This window comes from Mus musculus, chromosome X, assembly GCF_000001635.26.
Source record: "Mus musculus strain C57BL/6J chromosome X, GRCm38.p6 C57BL/6J".
Taxonomy (NCBI): Eukaryota; Metazoa; Chordata; class Mammalia; order Rodentia; family Muridae; genus Mus; species Mus musculus.
This window is the reverse complement of record NC_000086.7, coordinates 142,353,262-142,377,697: the sequence shown is the minus strand read 5'-3', so window position 1 is coordinate 142,377,697 and position 24,436 is coordinate 142,353,262. Positions and strand designations below refer to the sequence as shown.

Here is a 24,436-nt window from a genome sequence, read left to right as displayed (position 1 = left end):
TTGAACGTGGTGAGACTTGTGATTGTGCCCAGTCTTTAATTGAAGGACCACGTTGCTCAAGATAACTCCCTGCAGGAAGGAGGAGGTGGATGATGTACAAGGTCATTACCAGAGATGAGGAGGAAGTGACAGTGATGATCTGGACTCTGGGTGTCCTTTGAATTGTGAAAACCAGACATTTGCAATTCAGTTTGTTGTATGATATTTAAAGAGCAAGTTGTGTCAACCTGATGCAAGCTGGAGTCATCTGAGAAGGGAGCTGAATTGAGGAAATGCCTCAGTTAGATTGCCCACTGGCATGTCAATTGGGTATTGTTTTGATTAATGATTGATATGGGAGGGCTCAGCCCATTGTGGGCAGAGGCACACATTGGTAGGTGGTCTTGGGTTGTTCCAGAAAGCAGGCTGAGCAAGCCAGTGAACAGTGTGGCTTTATTATGATCCTGCTTCAGTTCCTTGAGTTCCTGCTCTGACTTCCTTGGGTGATGAACTGTAAGCTGTAGATGAAATAAATAAGCCCTTTCCTCCTCAAGCTGCTTTGGGTCACGGAATTTATCACAGCAGTTGGGATCAATATGAGGCTCTGCAGTGTTAAACTTCATGAACATAGTCTCCAGTAAATATTTACTAAATATAAAACGAGTACTCTCTAACGTTCATAATGGAACTGATGACTTGAAGAGATAGCAAGTAACTAATTTGGAAGTAGTGACTTTGATTACAGTTTTTTTTTTCAGCTGACGTTTATTTCTCTAGTTTTGCATCATTCTTAGCTAAGAAAACAAACCATTTAAACTAGTTTCTGGATGATGTAACATTTGATTACAAAGTCATGGGAAATACTTCTTTTGTTTAGGAGGAGTGACTATAAACTAAAGATGGAAAATTGTTAGGCTTGTCAGTTGATTAAAAAAAAAAACTATCAAACTTTTGGTCCTTTTACCTCATACTCCTAAGTGCTAGGATTAGCTTCTGCCTCTCAGTTAAAGAAAAGAAATGAGAAGGGGTTGGAGAGATAGTTCAGCAGTTAAGAGCACTGGGCAGCTCTTCCAGAGGATCTGGGTTCAATTCCTAGCTCGTAACTGTCTGTAACTCTAGTTCCAGGGGATCTGACCCCCCCTTACACAGATATACATGCAGGCAAAATACTGGTGCACATAAAAATAAACAAATCTTAAAAAAAAAAGAAAAATAGCAGTTCAAAGTTGGACTGTATGTATACAGATTCTCTACAGCATGCCCACCTTTTGGACCGTGCAACAAGATGTGGTCATTGGCAGAGTTTATGTTTGAGAACTACACAATTGGGAGTTGCAAGAAAAAATTGTAAAATCAGTTCGTAATGTGTATGATTTTATATTGGACCTCATCCCTAACTCTCCTCGTCCGCATTCAGCTCAGAGGCTGCAGGTTGTAACTGTGCTTAGAGTTTAGTTCTCAGCCAGGTTTGAGAGTTCTTGGTTTGAGAGTTCTTCCTTCTGGCTTCACTGATACTGCCCCAGTACTGATGGAAGACCCGGATGTTACCTGAACTGGGCTCCTGGCTCTCAACCTCAGTTCTACTTTCAGGCATGTTTGACTTGGAAATTGTAAGATAATGGCATCATTTATTCCTCTTTTAAAATATCTTCAGAGAGTCTGGAACACTTGTTGCTCTTTCATGAGACTCCTGTTTAGTTCCCAGAGTCCACATGGAAGCTCACAGTCCTTTGGAACTCCACTTCCAGGGGATCCAGTGCCCTCTTTTGGCCTTCATGGGTACCAGGTTTGCAAATGGTGAACAGCTCTACATGTGGGCAAACCATTCACAAACATAAGCAAAATGTAACTCTAAAACAATAAAGAAATAACCTTAACTGCAAGTCACTCTTGCCAAGTGACAGAGACAGCAGAGCTCAAGCGGCTGCGAGGTAAGAAAGAACATTTCACAACATCCTATTATGCTGCTGACCTTGGCCTTGCTTTTGAAGAAGGGTAGGCAGCAGATTGCTCCAGACACATGAAAAGGCAAACTAACTTTCTTTTACTGATGTTGACACTGGTTACAGAGGTTGCAAAGAGGATTGGATTGCTGTCTACTTGAAAGATGACACTTGACATTAAGTGATCACAGACATAAATGCGGAGGGGTGTCTTCAAGGCACTTTTCATCTACGATCCCACAGAAGTTAAATGTGTTTGGGTTTATGGGCAGGATTCATCAGCACTAAATACCAACATAGAATCTGGTTGGGGTGTTTTCTTAGCTAGCCACTGTATGTGAATACATAGATCGTCTTCCTTAAAAAGTATTTCATTGAGATGGAAGAAGGCTTCGCATCTGCATGAGATCTTGTAGTACTCGGACACTTCATTTCTAGTCAGTTCTTATGTGTTTTTACTTTGTTTTTCTGTGCCTGAGAGCATGCTATGTAAATGCTATACCACTGAGCTTTGTACCCTCAGCCCTAAGCTTTGATTTTGGCATTCTGGATATATGTCTTACAGTAAAGCATCTTAAATACCTGGGTAAAAAAAAAAAAAAACAAAAAAACAAAAAACAACAAAAAAAACTCCCTTGGCTATGTTCCACCAGGGATCTAAACTATTCCAGATTTTATACTTCCTAAAATAATATAACCATGTGGGGTATTGTTTGTAATCGTTGACTGGTCAATATATGAGCTCGGTCAGGACCTTTAGTTTGTGCTTTTTTAAAAATTTAATTTAATTTATTATTATTATTATTTGGTTTTTCGAGACAGGGTTTCTCTGTGTAGCCCTGGCTGTCCTGGAACTCACTTTGTAGACCAGGCTGACCTCGAACTCAGAAATCTGCCTGCCTCTGCCTCCCAAAGTGCTGGTATTAAAGGCGTGCACCACCATGCCCGATCACTTTTTTTTTAAAGGTTTATTTTATGTGAGTACACTGTAGCTGTCTTCAGACACACCAGAAGAGGGCATCAGGTCCCATTACAGATGGTTGTGAGCCACCATGTGGTTGCTAGAACTTGAACTCAGGACCTTGAAAGATCAGTCAGTGCTCTTAATCGCTGAGCCATCTCTCCGGCCCCTTATTTGTGTTTTTGGACATGGCATTTTTCATTCCTCTGTGCTCTTTTAGAACCTCATATTCATTCTTTGTTGTGCACGTGTTTTCATGGCCTGACGTTTAAATGAACTTTTAAAATAAAAATTGATTTTAAGTAAGCAAGCCAGATAATCCTCTCCCCACCTTTTAGCAGTAGCACGTATAACTGGATACTCAGTAGCTATTATTAATAACTTTTAAAAGTCTGTAATCATCTAGTTGGACGAGAAGATTTGCCTCGTCTGTGACCTTCTCCTGGTGTACCTCTTTATCTATATTAGGCTGCTGTCTCCTGAAAATGTTGTTTATTGAACACCAAGTTCCATGAGGGCAGAGCACAGCTTATGGGCTGTTTCTTGAACAGATGCTTGCACATGCATTTGTAACTACTAAGGATTTGGGAGAGTAGCTGTTTTTGAATGTGACAGAAAACAGTTGTCAAGACTGTATTTTAACTTTTAATTCATTTCCTAATCAACTCTCCATGGTATGGTGATTACAAACCAATCAGGGGATCCTTCAGGATTTGTTTCTTGCTTCAGTAAACTTGGTCCAGCAGAGTCATACCATTTGTATATTTAAGGGAGACTCAATGGCATAGCTGCCTCTACAGTTTTGTGTTATAATGTTAGAAGGTGTGATGATTTACTGATCAAGAGTTTAGTTTACCTATTATGAATCCTTAGGAATGGCTTAAATAAATGACTCCTTTTTAAAAACGGTCTTATGTATGTATGTATGTATGTATGTATGTATGTATGTGAATACACTGTAAATTCTTACAATTGGTACATACTTTTGTTTTCTGGCCCCGCCCGCTCCAGTCCCACTTGCTCATTTACATTTACTAACATACATTTATTTACTATATGTGAGTACACTGTCACTGCCTTCAGACACACCAGAAGACAGCTTTGGATGCTCATTACATGAGCCACCATGTAGCTGCTGGGAATTGAACTCAGGACCTCTGGAAGAGCAGTCGGTGCTCTTAACTGCTGAGCCACCTCTCCAGACCGATAATCTGTATTTTTAATTGTGACATTAATGCTGATCTTACTGCTTTTAAATGAACACGTTTTATTTGGAGCGATATTAAGCCCATAGAAAATATATTAGAGATGGTGCTACAGTCCATGTATAATTTGTACTGTTTCCCCTAATTTCAACATTGTTTATAACATAACAGTGGCAAAGCAATTAAGCTAGAATTCACTTTGTATTACCTAGGTGTTGATTTCTGTCACAGCATTCAAAGTACTCTATACATTTATTTTAGAATATATAGAGACAATTACAAAAATAAAGTATGGGTAATCCTAAGAGACAACTGAGTTTTAGCATTTTTTAAATAGACACCTTTGTCTGTTTTTCTATGGAGAATATAAGCCCATTTCTCACAAACTCTGGATTTCCCTAAAAGATAGGCTGCCAAACATATTTTAAATACATTTTTGAAATTTTCCTTTTTACACTTAAATATAACATGTCTTTTCTTTGGTAATTTTTTACTTATATCTGTTGTTTTTTTAATATGTTATTCCTTCACCTTAAATACTTTGTTGTATCTCTGTTCAGTTAATTCTTTATTACATTAAGTAAAAGGCCAACTATGTTTCCAATGCTTTTTTCACCTTAAAAAAAAATAGAACTATTACCTTTCAGCCGTAGTACTGGATTAATAATATATGCGTATGTCAAATTGAACTATTTAAGTTTGTGGAATTAAAAAAAATGTATGTAGTGAACTTTTGACTGTCATACTTTTATGTGGTTCACCCTGAATTTTGCAAATGCTTTCTAGGTTTTTCTAATCCCTCTTTCTCCACTGAGAATCTCCACATTTAGAATAGGGTACTGACATACATATTTAGGCCAAAGTGGTAACTAAACTTACCTTCCTCAAGTCTCATAACCTACTTAAGGCCTATGACGACAGAACCTTGAATGTGTTGCCTATCAGTATAGAAACTGACTGGAGTTTTCAACTTAAGCTCTGTAAAACAGCCTGATCTGTCTCCAGGTTCATTTCTGTGTTGCCTAGCTAGTTACAGTGCTGCCACCCAGTGGCAATGTATAGAAACGCTGCTATTATTGCTGCATTTATTTTTCACCATTTCAAATACTTTTTCTTGTATGTTCTTCTTTGTTCATGGTTTCATCTTCTGTTTTTTTTTCCTCCACTCAGGCCACTAATATTTGCGTGTTTCAGCTGATATTTAGGGAGCTGAACACGAGCTGTATAACGTGGTTCTGATAGTCTATTTAAATAAAGACTTTGGAATATGGGACACGATATTAATAATAAGCGTAAACATACCGAGTGGATTCTTGTTTGCTCTGCTTTATGAAGTTATGGTTCTTTGCACAAAAGGGCACTTATTTTGTATTTTGGTAAGAATATGATACTTCTTTTGATGTTTAATGGAAAACTTCTCGTTGTATAAGAAGAAACACTCCTGTAATATGTGAAGAGCTCATACTTCAGCGTAGCATGAAAGCTGTAGCTTAGAAATTCTTCCTCAATTTCCTCTTGCTGTTATTTGCCATTGTCTGACTGGTCATTTCATTCAATATTCATTTAAGGAACACTTAACTAAGCATCTACTTGGAGTCTGCCCTGTACCCGTATGGTGCTCCCCAGTGTTGCAGTGGTGATCAAGAGAAGCATGGCCTTCATCTTAAATAATGAGAGAACTAAAGCAGGAGACCACAAGTAGAAGTTTAAGTGCGGAGCTCCAGAGTGCTTTGAGGGCCAGTGTCAAATGCATGTGACACAGATGGACAGTCAGAGAGGGCTTTCTACCAGAACTGCTTAAATGAAGATGTAAAGGAAGCCGGAAAAGGGAAGAATAGAATGTTCCTGACAGAAGAGAAATGATGTGCTAGGAAAGGAGGTGAAAGACCAGAAGTCATTGCTTTTGAGAAACTATAAGTTCATCATGGCAAAAGGTGTGGGCACTAGCCGTGCTCTCCCTATTTTATACTTGTGGTAACTGGATCTAAGAGGTCACCAGCCTCCAGTAAGTGGCCCAGCCAGCAGTTGAACATAAGTTGTCTAGTTGTGGCATATTGACCCCTGTTTGTTCTGCAGGCTGCCTTTCATCTGGGCTGCCTTAAGCTCGGGTGAAGCATGGTGCCTGTGAGCCGGTGAGAGCTCTGCTCTCATTTCTTAGCATGCTGAGGCTGCACTGGAGACCCAGAGAATTAACTATTCCAGCAGCTGGCATTTATAGGGTCTGCATTAGTTTACAAACATTCAGATTCGCTTTAGTCTTTTGTCATTGGCTGGTAGTCAAACAAGCATTATTTGATATGCATTGCTAAGGTTTCCAGAAAAGTATAGATGGGAAATTATAACTGGTTATGTTATGTTATGTTATGTTATGTTATGTTATATTATATTATATTATGTTATTTATTTATTTATTTACTGCCAAAAAAAGCCTCCAGAACACAAGATGTTCATTAATCTGCAAAAGGTAGAAATTTTGTTTGATTTCTGAAGTTAACTTGTCAACATATTTTTTTTGATTTTCAGTGTTAAATTGGAACTCAGTTTCAATATTTGAACTATTGTCTTTTAAACTTGCATGAATGTAAAAATAAAAATTAAATGGAGATATTTCTTCCACTGCATATGTTTTATTTCATCTTAAAATATAAACTTTTGGGCTGGAGAGATGGCTCAGTGGTTAAGAGCACTGACTGTTCTTCCAGAGGTCCTAGCAACCACGTGGTGACTCGCACCCATCTGTCATGGGATCCAATGCATTCTTCTGGTGTGTGTCTGAAGACAGCTGCAGTGTACTCATATAAATACAAAAAAAAAAATAAATCCTTAATCCTTTTAAGATGAAGATTTTAATTTGGAATCAAGGCATTATTGTAGATTTTAGGTGGATTGTAAATGCTCAGTTGTACATAAGCTAAAATTGTAGCTTTTGTAAGACTATAACGTATGTGCACACATATGTGAAGGAGAAGTAGGGGATGACAGACAGACAGAAGAGACAGTGAGGTTAATGCTGTGTAGCTAGTGTTCTTGTTACTCATGTATGACACATGACTATGGATTCAAAGAAGAGTTTGAACCTGCAAGTGTTTTCAGTATAGTGATCATACATCTATCTGTATTTTCTGTATGTGGGATAACTAGAGACAACTTTTTTTTTCTAAAAGAGGAGTCTGATTCTACTGTAGGATGACAGCTCAGCTACAGTTCTTGGGAAGCTTGGAGATGTGACCACGCTGATTCTCCTTTCTTCGTGATAAATCATGGTTTTTGGAATCTAGCTTCTCAAGTGTTACTTCTGTGCAGTTATAGCTAAGTTTCCTTTAACGTGGAAGGCAACGTTGTTTTGAGTAAATCTCTTGTTGTGTATTGCAATAAACTCCTGTGCATAGCACATGGCTTTCTTGCCTAGTCGTCAGGATTGTGAACTTCCTGCAGCACGGCCCTCTTGAGGTTACTGCAGGACACTTTCAGAGACCCGTTGACCTTACAGGAAGTGAGATTACTTAATGATGCTTTACGGCTGCCTGAAACATTCTGAAATGAAAACTTTGAGGGAGAGAAATGATTCAGCCTTTCTCTGCGTCCTACTTTGTGAAATCATCCAGGGCACATTTATAAGGTATCACATTTCCTTGCAGTGTCTCAAAGCAAGACTGTGTTTGGTAAAGTGATAGTCTCTAAAGTTTCATGTTTGTTTCCAGAGGCCAGATATTAAACAAGAGGTACTAAAAAAGGGTTCACTATTGAAATCCCTTCAAAGACCCTCTGATTACCAGTGTAGAAAGCAATACTCTGTAGTCTACACACAGACATTAAAAGGGTTATTAAGTATTATATTATGTAGTTGTCTTCTATCATTTGTATTCTTGTTTGTTTTAATAGGAAAGATAGATGGAGCGGTGGACTCCAGACATTATTAACACTTTCATTTGTGTGTGGGACGCTTCATAGTTGCTGGCTTTTTAATGGCATCTATTTATTTAGTGGTAGTTGAAATATTTCTGGGGTGACTCGTGGGACCACAACAGTAATATTTTTTTTTGCTAGTATTTGCTCATTTATTTGTGCAGAGGGATGAAAATAAGGCCCTTGGCCTACTAGGTAAGCACTCTTCCCCTGACCTGCAGCCACACCATGCCTTTGTTAGTTTCATTTTAACAGAGGGAATGGCAAGGATGCTTAGTCTTAGCAAACAGCATTATAGTTATAATAAGAAAAAGGTTGTTGATTTGACTTTAAATCTGGTTGAAAGATGGAAATATCGGGTGGCTGTAGTGCACAATTTTAATCCTGGCACTCAGGAGGCAAAGACAGTCAGATCTCTGAGTTCGAGGCCAGCCTGGTCTACAGAGTGAGTTCCAGGACAGCCAGGGCTACACAGAGATACCCCATTTTGAACCCCTCCTCACCCACCCTAAAGAAAAAAAGAAAACAGAGGAAGTATTCAATCTAATTGTATTAGTATATTTGAAATCAGATCTTGGCTTCTTTTTAAGTATCACTTATTCTCCTGAGTTGGTTCAAATTTTACCTTTGGGGATGATATATTGATTGTCACTTATCAACACAGAGAAATATATCAGCATAAATTAGAACTAACTGAAAGTCTTTCTTATTATTAGTGAAACATGGATTATATTCTCTGTGGAAGCTTTAAAAAGATCTAAGACAAATTTAAGGATAACGTTTTTTTTTTTAAAGCCACCTATAATTCTGCAATCTGGACATTTCCGTTTTGAAGTGTTGCTTAGATGCTGCTGTTCTTGGTTTTTCTCCTATCTATAAACACCATTCTTCTTCTTTTTTTTTTTTTTCAAGACAGGGTTTCTCTGTGTAGCCCTGGCTGTCCTGTAACTCACTCTGTAGACCAGGCTGTCTTCAAACTCAGAAATACGCCTGCCTCTGCCTCTGCCTCCCGAGTGCTGGGATTAAAGATGTTTGCCACCACCGCCTGGCTCAATACCATGACGATAGATAAGGCATTCTGTCAGTCCGTGGATGGTGGTTTTAGCAGAGGCTTTACGTGCAGGAAAGGCAAATCTATAACCAGAATAAGTGTCTACTCCAGTAAGAACAAAACGCTGTCCTTTCCACAAAGGAAGTGGTCCAATGTAGTCAACCTGCCACCAGGTTGCTGGCTGGTCACCTCGAGGAATGGTGCCATATCTGGGGCTCAGCGTTGGTTTCTGCTGTTGGCAGATCTGGCATTCAGCAGCCGCTGTAGCCAGGTCAGCCTTGGTGAGTGGAAGCCCGTGTTGCTGAGCCCAAGCATAACCTCCATCTCGACCACCATGGCCACTTTGTTCATGTGCCCATTGAGCAATGACAGGGATGGCTGGGGAGAGAGGCTGACTGTCCACAGAACGGGTCATCTTATCCACTTGATTATTGAACTCCTCCTCGGCTGAAGTCACCTTTTGGTGAGCATTTACATGGGACACAAATATCTTCACATCCTTTGCCCATTTGGAGAGATCTATCCACATACTTCTTCCCCAGATGTCTTTCTCACCAATTTTCCAATTGTGATCTTTCCAAGTCCCTGACCATCTAGCCAATCCATTGGCTACAGCCCATGACTCAGTGAATAATCATACATCTGGCCATTTCTTCAATGAAAGTCACTGCTGGTTTATCAGACTCTGCAGAATTACTTTCCTAACGTGGGGAAGGCATTATTTCAAGTGGTGGTGGGGCTGAGGGTACTGCTTCTTCAGGAGGGGCAAACCCTTGAGAATCTGAAGATTCAAAATTCTCAGCTTCAACATGGTCTTCTCACACATCCCCATCTCAAGTTATAGGATTCCATTCTTTGTCAATTAGTACCCTTTAACTGTCGACACACTCTGAGGCTGAGACTTGAATTTTCGCTGTAGTTCAGCCAACCTTACAATGAGGATTTCAGTTTGATTTTCTGCAACTTGAGCTCTATTGCTACAAGAGAGAAGATTCTCCTCAAGGACACACTTAGCAACTTTTAGATCGTTTACTTGTGTCTGGAGCCTTTCGATTTTATCACACAACTCCTTCCTTTCATTCATCATTTTTTCCCCAGATGCTAAGAGCAGCCAGCCAGTAAAATCATTTTCCGATTTTTTTCCCCATCTTGTAGAAAGCTTTGTACACCGAATCACCTAATTCATCAAGAAAATCAAGGGCATTAGCTTCTTTAAGTTTGAAATAGTTTCAACCATGGGTCTTCAAAATTCTCTGAGCTCCCAGGAGGGAGAGAATCTGGAGAGGTTTCAGTAGTTGAAAGTGCTGGTGGAGCAACAAGCCAATTCCAGTATTTTAAAAGATTCATCCTTGTACTTCTGTTACTCTAGAACCACTCCTGGTACCAACTTCTGTATTAGTTAGGGTTCTCTAGAGTCACAGAACTTATGGATAGTCTCTAGATAGTAAAAGAATTTATTGATGATTTACAGTCTGCAGCTCAATTCCCAACAATGGCTCAGTATTAGCTGTGAATGGAAGTCCAAGGATCTAGCAGTTACTCAGTCCCACACCGCAAGCAGGTGAAGGAGCAAGAGCTAGACTCCCTTCTTCCAATGTCCTTATATTGTCTCCAGCAGAAGGTGTAGCCCAGATTAAAGGTGTGTTTTGCCACACCTTTAATCCTGGATGACCTTGAACCCAGAGATTTAATCTGGAATCCATAGCCACTAATGCCTCAAGATCTCCATACCAAGATCCAGATCAGAAACTTCTATCTCCCAGCCTCCAGATAAGGGTCACTGGTGAGCCTTCCAATTCTGGATTATAGTTCATTCCAAATATAATCAAGTTGACAACCAGGAATAGCCACTACAAGGCCTCTTAATACACATTGCCAAATTTCCTTTTGGTTTTTAAGATTTATTTTTATGTATGTGAGTACACCGTAGCTGTCTTCAAACACACCACAAGAGGGCATCAAATCCCATTACAGATGGTTGTGAGCTACCACGTGGTTGCTGGGAATTGAACTCAGGATCTCTGGAAGAGCAGTCAGTGCTCTTAACCACTGAGCAATCTCTTGCACCCACCAAAATCTTTTGATAAAACGTGTTCGAGTTTACACATTACTGTTTTTTTTTTTTTTTTTTTTTTTTTTTTGAGACAGCATTTCTCTGTAGCCCTGGTTGTCTTGGAATTTGCTATGCAGACCAGGCTAGCCTTGAATGTAGAGATCTGCCTCCTTGAGTGCTGGGATGAAAGCAAGTACCATCACACCTGGCCAATTTCTATCCACTTTAACATCATATTTAAAGTACTCCTTTTTATTTGAATTTGATGGCATCAATTTATTTGAGTTGGCCCTATATTTGATGAAACCATAATTTAGTCTTACCTGTTTTATCTAATAAAAACTGTTCAAGCAAAACTGGAAATAGATGCACAGTAATGTAAGTGCTAGACTGTAAAGAGTTGGTGACACTTTCAGTAATAGGATGTATTTTAAACTATAAGACCCTGTTTCTTTTCTTTTTTTTTTCCAGAAAACTTTTTAAAAAATTTTTTTTATTACATATTTTCCTCAATTACATTTCCAATGCTATCCCAAGAGTCCCCCATACTCCCCCCCCACTTCCCTACCCACCTATTCCCATTTTTTTGGCCCTGGCGTTCCCCTGTATTGGGGCATATACAGTTTGCGTGTCCAATGGGCCTCTCTTTCCAGTGATGGCCGACTAGGCCATCTTTTGATACATATGCAGCTAGAGTCAAGAGCTCCGGGGTACTGGTTAGTTCATAATGTTGTTCCACCTATAGGGTTGCAGATCCCTTTAGCTCCTTGGGTACTTTCTCTAGCTCCTCCATTGGGAGCCCTGTGATCCATCCAATAGCTGACTGTGAGCATCCACTTCTGTGTTTGCTAGGCCCCTGCCTAGTCTCACAAGAGACAGCTACATCTGGGTCCTTTCGATAAAATCTTGCTAGTGTATGCAATGGTGTCAGCGTTTGGAAGCTGATTATGGGGTGGATCCCTGGATATGGCAGTCTCTAGATGGACCATCCTTTCGTCTCAGCTCCAAACTTTAAGACCCTGTTTCTAAAGATATATTTTTATTAGTTTGCACAGAGGAAGTCACAAATATTTTCCTAAAATTCTAATTACGTAGTGTTCATTATATTAGTCATTTCTATGATTATAGCTATTTAAGACATGTTTTCTTTTGTGTGTGTGTTTTCTTTCTTTTTTATTAGATATTTTCTTCATTTACGTTTCAAATGCTATCCCCAAACCTCCTATACCCTCCTCCCACCCTGCTCTCCAACCCATCCATTCCTGTTTCCTGGCCCTGGCGTTCCCCTGTACTGGGGCATATAAAGTTTGCAAGCCCAAGGGCCTCTCCTCCCATTGATGGCCGACTAGGCCATCTTCTGCTACATATGCAACTAGAGACACGAGCTCTGGCTGTACTGGTTAGTTCATAATGTTGTTCCACCTATAGGGTTGCAGATCTCTTTAGCTCCTTGGTACTTTCTCTAGCTCCTCCATTGGGGGCCCGGTGATCCATCCAATTGTTGACTGTGAGCATCCACTTCTGTGTTTGCTAGGCCCCGGCATAGTCTCACAAGAGAGCTATATCTGGGTTAAGACATGTTTTATGTGACTTTTATAACATCTGGATAAAAAAAAAATCTTACAAATTTTGTGGAAAGACACGACCATAGTATTTTCTTACCAAGTAACAAGCACTTCCTTGAAGTGCTATTCAGATTTTTTAGTATTTTAAGTGAAAGCTTGGAAATCTAGATTCATCCATGGAGTCTAGCATACTTCTTGCATCACCTTGCCAGGCAGCAGCTTAGTTCAGTGCGTGCTGTTCTGCAGTTTATTGTCTAGGATATTTGCATTGGTGCAATGTAATGGCAGTGCTCATCTCCTACCTAGTGGTTGTTTCCAAACAGTCAAGCAGGATCTGCCACAGATAGCAGAACAAGTTAGGCTCCTTCAAGTCAACTATCTTAAGAAATGTTTGCTCACAAAGCCTTGTGATCGAGGAAAGGGTAGACTCGCTGTGCATGCTCACTGCTGCTCATGCTTATTTGCATTCATTGTAAGTTGGAGAAACATCATAGCCACACACACAAGTCTTCTACAAATAGACAAGAATTAATGTCCTATCTTTTTAAGGTTTCTGAGCCATGATTGACATGTAAACGGGGGGGGGGGGAGAGAGAGAGAGAGAGCGAGAGAGAATGAATATGAATCTCTCTCTATGTGTTTTAATACAGGGTTTCTTTGTGTAGTCTTGGCCATCCTAGAACTAGCTTTGTAGATCAGGCTGGCCTCAGACTCGCAGAGGTTCAACTGCCTTTGCCTCCTGTTCTGGGATTAAAGGCATGAGCCATCAATACCTGGCAAAAGTTGAATATATTTAATATACACACCACAAAACCATCACCACAGTCTGTACAATAAACCAATCCATCACCATCTGAATTTTCCTCTCATCTTATTCTTTGCATATGGCTGACCAGAATACTTCTGAAAAAGTTCCCTCTGAAAAAAATGTAAGTGTACAAGACAGTCTTGTTATCTCTAGTCAGCATATTGCAGAATAGGTCTTTAGGAATTATGACTGAAACTTTATGTTCTTTGACTGCTACAACCTTATTTTCTTTCCTCTCAGATCCTGGTAAACTACTTTTCCGCTGGTGTGTCTATGAAGAGTTCCCTTTTAAACTGATTCACTTCTTTCTATTCTAGTATTTTTTAAGTGTTTTGTGGCCTGCCATTGCAGCGCCTAGGAGGCTGGGGCATTAGGATTGCCAACCTGTGCTACACACAGAAAGGCTATACCTAAAATAACTGCTTATTTGGTTTCTAAATTCCCCAACATTGTTAATAAGGAGTAGAATTTGTCCACAATTTGTCTCAGTTGAAGTCTGGAACTCACCTTGTAGTTTAGACACTTAATAAAGCTATAGCTTGCTGTGTTTAATTGCCTGGGGGAGAAGTTATGTAAACTAATAGGTAATAATAGACTTAACTAGCTGGGATGAGTTTCTTTTGAAATTAAAACTAGACTGTCAGTAAGCTTAGATAAAGATATGGTTCTAGTATATTAGTAAATATGGCTTCAAAGTTGATAAATAGCATACTGAAAATTTAACCATGCAAAGAAATATTTACTGTTGTCATGATATATACAATCCATATATAGTTTTAGCATGAGAAATAAAATTTGTGGTTCAATACTAAAGATCTAAAGATTTTGTTTAGCTAAAGTGAATTCTCATCTTTCTAAAATATAGCAATAAGCTTTTGTCTTAAGTATGTTTTCAAAATGTCTGTTGAAAAGAATGTAAAAAACATCCAACCTAAAAACTAGTTTAAAACAAATGAAGGATGATGTGAACTGTGGGGAAAAAAGTAATGGCTCGTACCAGGAGTTAGTTTCTGTTATCCATCCTATGAAATATTTGATGCTATTTACAAGATGGTGGTGTACAGAGGTAATAGGACCTGGTCCTTGCTCTTTAGATCATAACACAGGATAATACCATTGAACTTAAGGACTATTTGGAGAGCTTTAGGAGTTCAAAGAGGAGTAGGCATTTTAGCCTGTGTCAGTGTAAGTATTCCTAGTAAAGGCACCTTTGGGACACAATTCTGGGTAGGGAGTGAATTAAATTCTCTAACAAGAGCACTTCCAAGGACCAGAATTTTAGCTTTTCAGTTAGTTAATGGTTTCTTTGAAACATAATATAAGTAGATACTTTTGCTTGTTAACAAAACAAACTATTACATCTATGTATTATTGTTTTGTTTGTTTGAGACAGGGTCTCACTATGTAGCTGACTTTGAACTTGCCATGTAGAATACTTGTCTTATACCTTACTTACCTCCTTAAAGTGTATGCCACCATACCTGGCTTTTGTTTTTCTACTTGTAATAAATATTAATATATTTTATCAATACATATGTGAGCAGATACTTTGAGACAATATCCAGATTCAACTTTCAATTTTTTCCCTGTTGTTTCTGGCATTCTCCGATTTGTGCGTATGGACAGTGTCCATGGAGTCCAAAGGAGACATTGTTAGACCCCTACAACTGGAGTTACAGGTGCTTGTAAGCCACCCAATATGGGTGCTGGGATCTGAACTCAGGTCCTCTGCAAGAGCATTAAGAACTTTTAGCTACCACTAGGCCTTTTATCCAGCTCCCAACTATATATTTCTTATGTTATAGAAAAATTGGAAGATAATGAATTTGCATGAAAATATGAAAAGCATACAAATATTAAAACAGCTAGACAAAATATTTTGGTATACATGCTGTGAATATGTAAAACTCAAAAATTCACATATAACGGGGACTGCAATTGTTTTAGACATCAATATTTTAAACTTTTAAAAAAAGATTTATTTATTTTATTTTATATGAGTATTCTGTAGCTCTCTTCAGACACGCCAGAAGATTGCATCAGATCCCGTGACAGATGGTTGTGAGCCACCATGTGGTTGCTGGGGATTGAACTCAGGACCTCTGGAAAAGCAGTCAGTCTTCTTAACTGCTGAACCATCTCTCCAGCCCTCAGTATTTTAAACTTTTAAGCTGTATTTCATGATAGGAGATTTAAAAAAAAAGCACGAGCACTTATCAATAGAGAATTATCTATTTCCTTAATAAGATGTATAAAACACTATTATTGCTTAGGAAATTGTTTTTGAATTGGCTTGGCTTGCGTTTACTTTTAGGTTTGAAAGCAATGTACTGACTTCCCTAATATTTTTCCACTCCATCTCTGAAACATCTTATTTTCAACCTAACATTGATGATGCGTCAGATACTAAATACAGGAGACCAGCTCATACCTGGACCATGTCCAATAGTTGCTATCACATGTTTAGTATTTACTTGACTTTTCAAAGAATGTTTTTAAATTATTGTTCAACAGACTGGATTCCCTCCAGAGGGGGCCCAAACCAAACACTGTAATGATTTGTTTTTTGAGTCTGTTCCCTAGTATAAGGTTATCTGAAGTTTAATAGCACTGCTATGTATTAGTAATACTTTGGGATCTTGTTTGGAAAAATTTGTTTGTTAACTCTCTTGTTAGCTTTATGGATATGGTTTTTCTCCCTTGTTTTTGGTGAATTAGAGTTTCTCAGTTCTTTTTCTTGCATAATTGTAAACATTTGACACTGTATTTTTCCATCTTGCCAGGCTATTATTCAGTAGAAACAAACCAAGTACATTCTTTCAGTGTGTGAAAAGTTTGCTAAGCTAAGCTATTTCAACTTCCTTATTAAAAACACTTGTATATTCATGAAAAATTCTGAGTAAGGTTTGCTTTTTAATTTTAGCAGAATCATCTCTGCTTCTCAGCATCAGTCAGTTGACCTGCTTGTGATAACCTATTTAGGTTTCCTGTATTAAATCACTTGTGAATTTATTGGACTAGAATGACTGAGCAGAGGGTGCTGTTTTGTAGGGAGACTCTGGGAGAGTTCTAGATTAGTTCTCTTGTGTAGGAAACTCTGATTGGCTAGATTAGAAAATGTGATTCGGTTTCCTTTTCTCTGCTGGGTAGCCATTCATTCTATTCTTATTTTCCTATTTGGTGCTAGGTGTTGCTTCTCTTCTTGCCCCAGTCTAGTTGGGTAAACCTTGGAGAGCAGGGTTTAAAAATGAGGGAGACAAAGTCTCATGGAATAGCTAACTTTATTCAGAGCATCAGACAATTTTTTACTCTGAGAGGTAAGATTCACAGGAGTAAGGTGTTCAATCACAAGGACAGGCCACACATGGCAAATACATACATACATACATACATACATACATACACACACACACACACACACACACACACACATATATAATTTTCCATAGAGGCACTTGAATAACAACAGCTGAAGTCGGCTCACTTCTATCAGCTACACCTAGGAAGATCACACAGTTTACAAGAGTAGTTTTACATTTTTAAAGGAACTGGGCTCACAAACCTTGTCTTGTTTGCTTGGCATGATCTCACAAGCATTCAGAATCCCCCTTGCTTGAACTCCTGTTTTACTTTGAATCAGGTACTGATCTTAGTAGTTGATTATTTTGTCCTTGGTAACTGGCTTATCCTGAGCTAAGGGGCATAGAAAATGTGTGCTATCACCTGCCTTTCTTTTGCAAAGATTCATGTCCCATGTCACTGTTTTAATAAATGTTGTCTCTCACTGCAGACTCAGATCACAGGAGATACACCTGTTCTTAAAAGTGAAAGAAGAAATCTGTAAGTATGTGTCCTTTGGGACTTAAAATGTATAATTGTATCCATATTTTGAAGCTATTAAGGGAAGAGCTACCAATATCTATAATGTTAAAAAGGCAATAATGGGGAAAGTAAAGTGGGAAAATATACTTACTTTATGTAATTTCTAGAGTTTTACCCATATGGCACTCAAGTAGAAAGGGGCCAGGTAGAAAGCACACAGTTGCTGATTGATTGTAACCCTTTATGCACATCTTAGACATTGAAGCTTATTGTACCTTAGTGGTTATTTGTCAAATGGATGTGAATATTTATCTGATGTGTATGCATTTAAATATCGGCATTGTCTTTCACTAAGGTGCATATTTCTGGACCAGGATGCAGAGAGTCAGATGCAACAGAACACTTGAAGTCATACTATTTGAGACTTAGAACTTGAAAATTACTTAGTTCAGTGGTTCCCAAATGTAGATTTTTAGGCCAGTGTTACCCAGTGGACTTGGATGCAAGGCAAAAAGAAACAGTAGGTGTGAATTCTCTATTTAATGCTAGCTATCTTCAATGTAAAGGCTATAAGTTTCAATTCGAAGAGGTGAGCATTTGTCATAGTAAGTGGTAGGGCTATATTTTTAACACCCACCCCTGTCAACAAAAGAGCTCTCTGTCATTCATTACTCTTATCTTTAAAAACAAAACTAGATGTTGATGTGTTGAAATCTGAATCCAACTTTCTAATTTTATAGGTGAGAAATGACAGGCTCATTTGTTTCTGACTTGACAGCTCAGCAGCTCTGACGTTGCCTGTCTAGTATTTCTGGTCTTTTGAGAATTGGTTTCATTGTTCATAAGTTAAGAAGATGAAGTAGTTCTTCCATGCTAATGACTGATTTCCAAGTCTGAAGAAATTCAGAAGATTGAATGTTCTTACATGTCTAAATCAATGGCCACTCGTTCGTTTGCATTAGAAGAATCTTAAACATGGCCACAGAGGAGGCCAGAATGACCTTTCTGTTTCTTAAGGTTCTGTGCTACTGTTTGGTTGACAGAGTAGGTAGCATATCAGTAAGCTTAGCATTTCATTTGGAAAAGAGATTGCTGCCATTGGTGGCGGGATCGGGGCGGAGGGTGTCAGTATGTCAAGCCTCTGTAGTTATCTCTCCAGAGAGGACTACCTTCTTTTTCACGTTGCACCCCTATCTAAGCGCACAGGTACACATTTGTAGCAACTGACAGACACACAGCATTTGATCTAGGCTTGGGCAGAAATCCTCTCAAGGTTGTCAGCAAGTTGGCAGTTGTGTTCAGACGTTTTTCAGGCAGACACTGCCCTGTAGCACTTTTGGAGGCCGTCCATTATTTGTCATAACTTTGCTCCAGCTATCTCAGAATAGGTTTCAAAATAAAAATAATTTCCTTATAGCCTTTGCCTTACTCACCTTGGTGAGATACGGGCCAGGTAAGCAACATGAACATAAGAAGCAAGAACCGAGTGGAATCCATTCCTGACCTTAGTGTGGACATGCTAACTTTAAGAGTAGTTTTCCATGTTTTTTTTTTTTGTTTGTTTGTTTGTTTTTTGTTTTTTTTGGGTTTTTTTGTATGTGACTTTCTTTCAGTCAAGAATTCAGTATTTTTTTAAATGTTCAAATCACTTGTAATGAATTGTGAAAGTAAAAGTGGCATTTGGGGATTATCTCGTGTACCCTGTTCTTTTCTCCTTTACTCTACTTGACTGGCCATGATGTTTTCCTGGTTAATGAGCTTGGATTGTAATATCATGCTTTGCCAGTAGGTGCCACCTTCTAGTATATTTCTCCTCTGCGTCCCTTAATTATGACTTAAATTACAACTGAAGAGATATTACATATTTAAAAGTCAATTATGTCTCATCCCTTAAAACGAGTACGAGACATATAGATATGAGTGTGTAGGCAGTAACATTGGCTCCTAAATCTCCACGTTTCAACATACAGAGATAGGATCCCAATTATACCAACCTATGACCTAGATGAAACATCTGATGCCTGCTGGGGATCTTTTTAAGGCATCATGGGAGGGAGGGAGCTCACACTAGAGCATGCACGAGCATCTTCGCCATGGCTGCTGGGGTGCTTTCTTTCCTGGGAAAAGCTGGGAAGAGACTGGCAGGATGGCGACTTCAGGAGTTAACGCCTCTCCAGGTGATGAAGTGAATAGGTTTGGGTGATCTTGTGAGGAATACACTCAAAGAGCAGTTGTTATTGTAGAGTACTTTAAAGCAAAACAATAACTAGTTATCTGTAGATGTTGGTTAAAGGGCAGTGTGTGTGCTTGTCCAAGGTTTTAATTTGTTGTGTTTTCTTCTGTTTTAATAACAGAATTTTAAATTTGATAAAAATGATTTTGTATTGCTTAACATGATTATTGTTTTCAATTTGAGTTTGAGGAGACTAACCAGGGAGTCTGAAATATATATATATATATATATATATATATATATATATATATATATATATATACATACACATATACATAGATAGATAATTTTTTTTCGTGGAATGATTTGGTGCTGCAGATTATATGATAGCAAGAGATCTTGCTAGCTAATCTCAATTCATTTATTGTCTTAAAATATTAACATTTTCTAAGTTTTAATGTTAAGCTGTAAAGCAACTTAGATTGTAATGCATCCCCTTAAAATCTCATGTTATTTGCCAAATATGGGTGGGTTTTCATTCTGTAATGTAGTATGTGAATATTCTCATGTTTCAAAGTCAGAATGTAGTAGTGTGTGAAATGTTGTTTTATAAAGCACTCCACCCTTTTATAAAAATCTTGGTGATGCAACATCTATGTAGAAATATAATCTTTTAAAGTCTAGCAGGTACTCTTATCTGTTTAATCTGTTTAGTGGTAAGTCTGTTTAACCTGATTTAGTGTTTGATAGATGCAACTGTGGGCAAAGTTTCTTTAGTTGATGTTTAATTTACCCATAAATAATATGTGACTTGAAAATGTGAGGAAAATACTACTTGTACAGTTGACTGTTGATTTTCAGATCGACTTATTGAACGATTTTATAAAACCTTAGTGCAGTGGTTTTCAACCTTCTTAATGCTATGACCCTTTGCTACAGCTCCTCATGCTGGGGTGACCCCCAAACTGTAAAATTGTTTTTGTTGCTACATCATAACTGTAATTTTGCTACTGTTATGAATCAAAATATAAACATCTATGTTTTCTGATGGCCTTAGGCAACCCCTATGAAAAGGGTTTTCAACCCCCAGGTTGAGAACTGCTGCTTTAGCGTAAAAGATCCACAATGCTGGTTGTTTAATATGGTGGCAGATGCACTGATCCTTGCTTGGTTTGGTTCATTTTTCTAAACTTTTTTTTTAAGTGTCAACATTAATCATCATAAATTAGTATTGTGTGACATGCTTCTGGTGGAGAAATTTCTTCTTTTAAATACAGACTTTAATCAGTATGGAGTGTTTACTTTGGGCCTTGGAGCTGAATGTATGGCTAATGCTTTTTGCGTTTAACCTGTCTCGGGGTTTTTGAAGTAACTGGAATGAAATAACTAAATTTGACATCAGAACAAAAGTAAATAAAAGTGTATTTGATTCTTTCCTAAACCTTCTGGGATTTGCTAGATATCTAAAGGTTTTTCTTTTTTTCTCCTCATACAATGCCTTTGGATAAAGGACAAAATCAGTGTTCAAAATTGTTGCTAGTATTTCTTCCTATATAAGGTTTGTCACTCTTACCAGTATGAGCAGATAACAGAGATACAGCGTATAGACTTGCATGTTAATAAACCTAGAGTCCAATGATGGCTCAGCTGTGCTTTGGCAAACTTTGTACTTACAGTCTCTGAGTTTCTTATATCTCTAAAGTAAAGATAGCACCTTAAAGGCTTTCTCAATAACTATTTATGAAGGGGAATCCCACCTCAAATAGCAAACCTCTGAAAGCACAGTTAACTGTCCCACAGTGGGTGCTATCTTGAAGCAGAAGTCCATTCATCACCTGACTTCAAGGAAACACAATTCAGTTTGCACCCTAATAATACGGGGGTGCAGTATACTTTTTCATAAAGGAAAGTGCAGCATACTTCTCTAAGAGTCATTTTAGTTACCAAGGCTTTTAAGAGCACTGTGTGTCCTAGAACTTTGACACAATATTTTTTTTTCTTAAAAGTTAAGTACGTTCAGATTATTTTGTTTGTGCATACTTTCAGTTTATAATTCAGACCATTTCTGCATATGTTCTTTAATACATTTATTAGATAGCCGACACATAGAGGTGGTGTTCTGGTTGGTGAGGTTTCAGCAACAATCCCCCTCACAAAGCTTCTATTCTAATGGAGACACAGACAATAAACATGAAAAAAGTATGATCCAATAGTATATTAGTAAAAGGTGGTAAAGAGAAACTGGAGTTTTAAAATAGCTGGCTAGAGATGGTCTGGTTGGAAAGTTGTTACTTGTTTAAAGATGGAAAATAGTCAAAGACGTAACATATAGGGAGAATAATTCAGGCAGAAAGATTAAGTGTGAAAGCCCTGAGTCACAATATGGTATGTCCCAGAGACAGTAATGAACATGTGAGAGTACTACAGTGTGCCAGAGGAGGGCAGAGCAGGGTGGGAAATCAGAAATTCAAGGAGCAGGGCATATACCCAGAGATGCAAGGCTGGGTAAGCTATGGTGGCAGAAGGATCAGTGGCTCTGCTTTGACCACGCTAAAATTTAGATATTTAATGGGCTGCTACATATAACCATCGAGGAAGCAATGGGTGATGCAAATCTGAAGTTTCCGGTAGACTTTCCAGCTTACTTGGGAGTCATCACTGTATGGGATATTTCAATCTGTGAGACGAAATGAGATCAGCGCAAGTGTGAGTGGAACTAGGGGAGCACTTGGAGGATTGGATACTGTAGGATTGAGGGATCAGGGAAATGAGGACCAAGAAGAAAGACTGAAAATGCCAGAGAATAGGAAGATAGTTTCAGTCTGGTGTCTTAGCAGTGACGTGAAGAGAGAAAAACAGCTGTATTAAAGGAAGATGACTACAGAACTTTAACTGAGCGGTCCTACCGTGCAGATGTCATTGGGGGCACTGATCAGAGCACTTTAGATGTGCGGTAGGGGACAAAGACATGAGTATGATGAGGACCTGAGCAGACAACTTGTTGTGGGAACTGGGTGATAGATTATACAGAGAGCTCTTTTTAAGGATTTCTAATGAGAAGAAGAAATGGGGTAAACCTGAGAGTTAGCTACAAGAGAAGGGATGTTCTTTGTTTGCTTTATTTTTGTTTTTGATGTGGATTTGTTTTTGAGGCAGGTGTAGCTCTGACTGTCCTGGAACTTGTTCTCTAGACCAGGCTGGCCTTGAACTTGGAGATCCACCTGCCTCTGCCTCCCAGGTGCTGGAATTAAAGGTGTATACCGCCATCCCCATCTAAAGGAATGGTTTTTAAGTTGGAATGAATGCCGTGCTGTTAGAGAAATGCGGATGGGAATGATTCAGTAGGGTAGCATAGTATCAAGAAAGGCTAGAACAGCAGCAGCATACAAAGCCACGATGTCCAGACAAAGAGGGAACATTAATAGTTCATGCAGCCACCGAAGAGAAACGAGCATAAGGCCGTAGACATATGAAGGTGAGTCCAGATAGTTATGGGAGTCCTATGGAGGCTGGTTCTGGATTATTCTCGCCAGGAAAGCAGCCAAGAATAAGCATGTAGAGGAGTGATGGGCATCTGAAGAGAAGGCAGGAAACTTAGAAGAGAAACATAGTGGGTACACTAGTTATACATGGTTTCTGTGTACCACTATCTAGTGAGACATCCATCACAATGATAAGTTCTTGCACACACAGGTGCGTGGGAACAGGTGGGGATTAGGGAGAGTCTTGGGTTGACCCAGCATGTGATTTAGCTGGGTCAATAAAGCAACACGAGAACAGGGCAGAGGCTGATTCTAATCACTCATGGATTTAAGTAAGGAAGACAAAAGGTTGCTCGGTGAAGTAGGTAATTCAGTTAGTATTTCCATTTTACAGGCAAAGCTGCTAACGCAGAGCTTTTCAAGTCACTCTTGATGGTACACACTGAGCCTTAGACCTGAGATCTCCTGGCTCAATTAAGCATGTTCATTGCCTGGGATACCAGGTTTATAGACAATAGTTCATTTTAGTACAGTTGCAGAATATTTATCTGTATCTCTGTACCAAGCACCAGAGATTATGTAGAAGGCACATCTCTTCTACCAAGACTTATATCTAGATATAGAATGAATATATATCTTGCCACCACTACCTGGTTCCATGGAGTTATTCTAGGTGAAGTTATCCTAGGTTTATGATATCCTAGGAACTCAGAACTCCCTGGAACTTCATTCCTAAAGCATGACCACTTAATAACTACACTGAGCTATGGAGCACTAACAGCAGATAAAAGAAGAGTTCAGAGTGATTGGTGATAGTTGCATGCAAACTGGACCTCAGTGCGGCGAAATAAGTAAGAAACCTAAGCCACTGAGTTTCAGTATGTGCCTCTGCCACTAACTCATGGTGTAACCTTGAACAAATAGTCTTTTGTGATCACACTAAATCAGCAGGCCTTAATTTCCTTTAAGAAATTAATCTTTTGAAAACTCAGTGAAATGTATGAACTCTACTCACAGATTCATTAGTTGATGTACATGATTTCAAGATAGTCCTGAAACCATCTCAAGAACCCAAATGGATGGCGTCATCCTTTACCTACAAACTTTAGGTCTGCATGATTTATTTGGGACTTTCCAAGTTTAAATTCTGATTTACACTAAACTGAGACATTGCCTTCTTCGGACAAGTCTGTCTAGTCACTCACTTCTTCAAGTTGTCAAGGGTCTGTTGCAAAGCTCAGCCTTTAAACACCCAGGATCTCTCTTCCATCAGAAATTTCTTAACTGCCTAATACAATAATCTTTCCTTTATCCACTTTCCTACATTACTAAAGATATCTACCCTTTACTCTGCTACTTGGTTACATCTTCGTTTCTACACATTTGAGCAGCTAACTTTAAAGCATAGAGCAATAGTTCTAAACCAACATGTTTTTTGAGGAATAGCCTGTCTATGTAGTCCTGGCTAACCTAGAACTCACTACATAG

At 38.7% G+C, this 24,436-nt stretch overlaps 1 protein-coding gene across 6 annotated transcripts in view; it reads left to right on the top strand.

Moving 5' to 3' along the window:
• Window positions 1-24,436, top strand: part of Acsl4 (acyl-CoA synthetase long-chain family member 4) — a 72,810-nt gene that overhangs the window by 13,105 nt on the left and 35,269 nt on the right. For 3 of the 6 annotated variants that reach the window (NM_001033600.1, NM_019477.3, NM_207625.2), the window contains exon 2: window positions 17,262-17,311. The gene's annotated coding sequence lies outside the window, so the exon portion shown is untranslated. Of the gene's footprint in view, window positions 1-17,261; window positions 17,316-24,436 lie in introns of all 6 variants that reach the window. The other 3 variants (XM_030251379.1, XM_011247843.3, XM_011247842.3) reach the window with 1 other exon arrangement.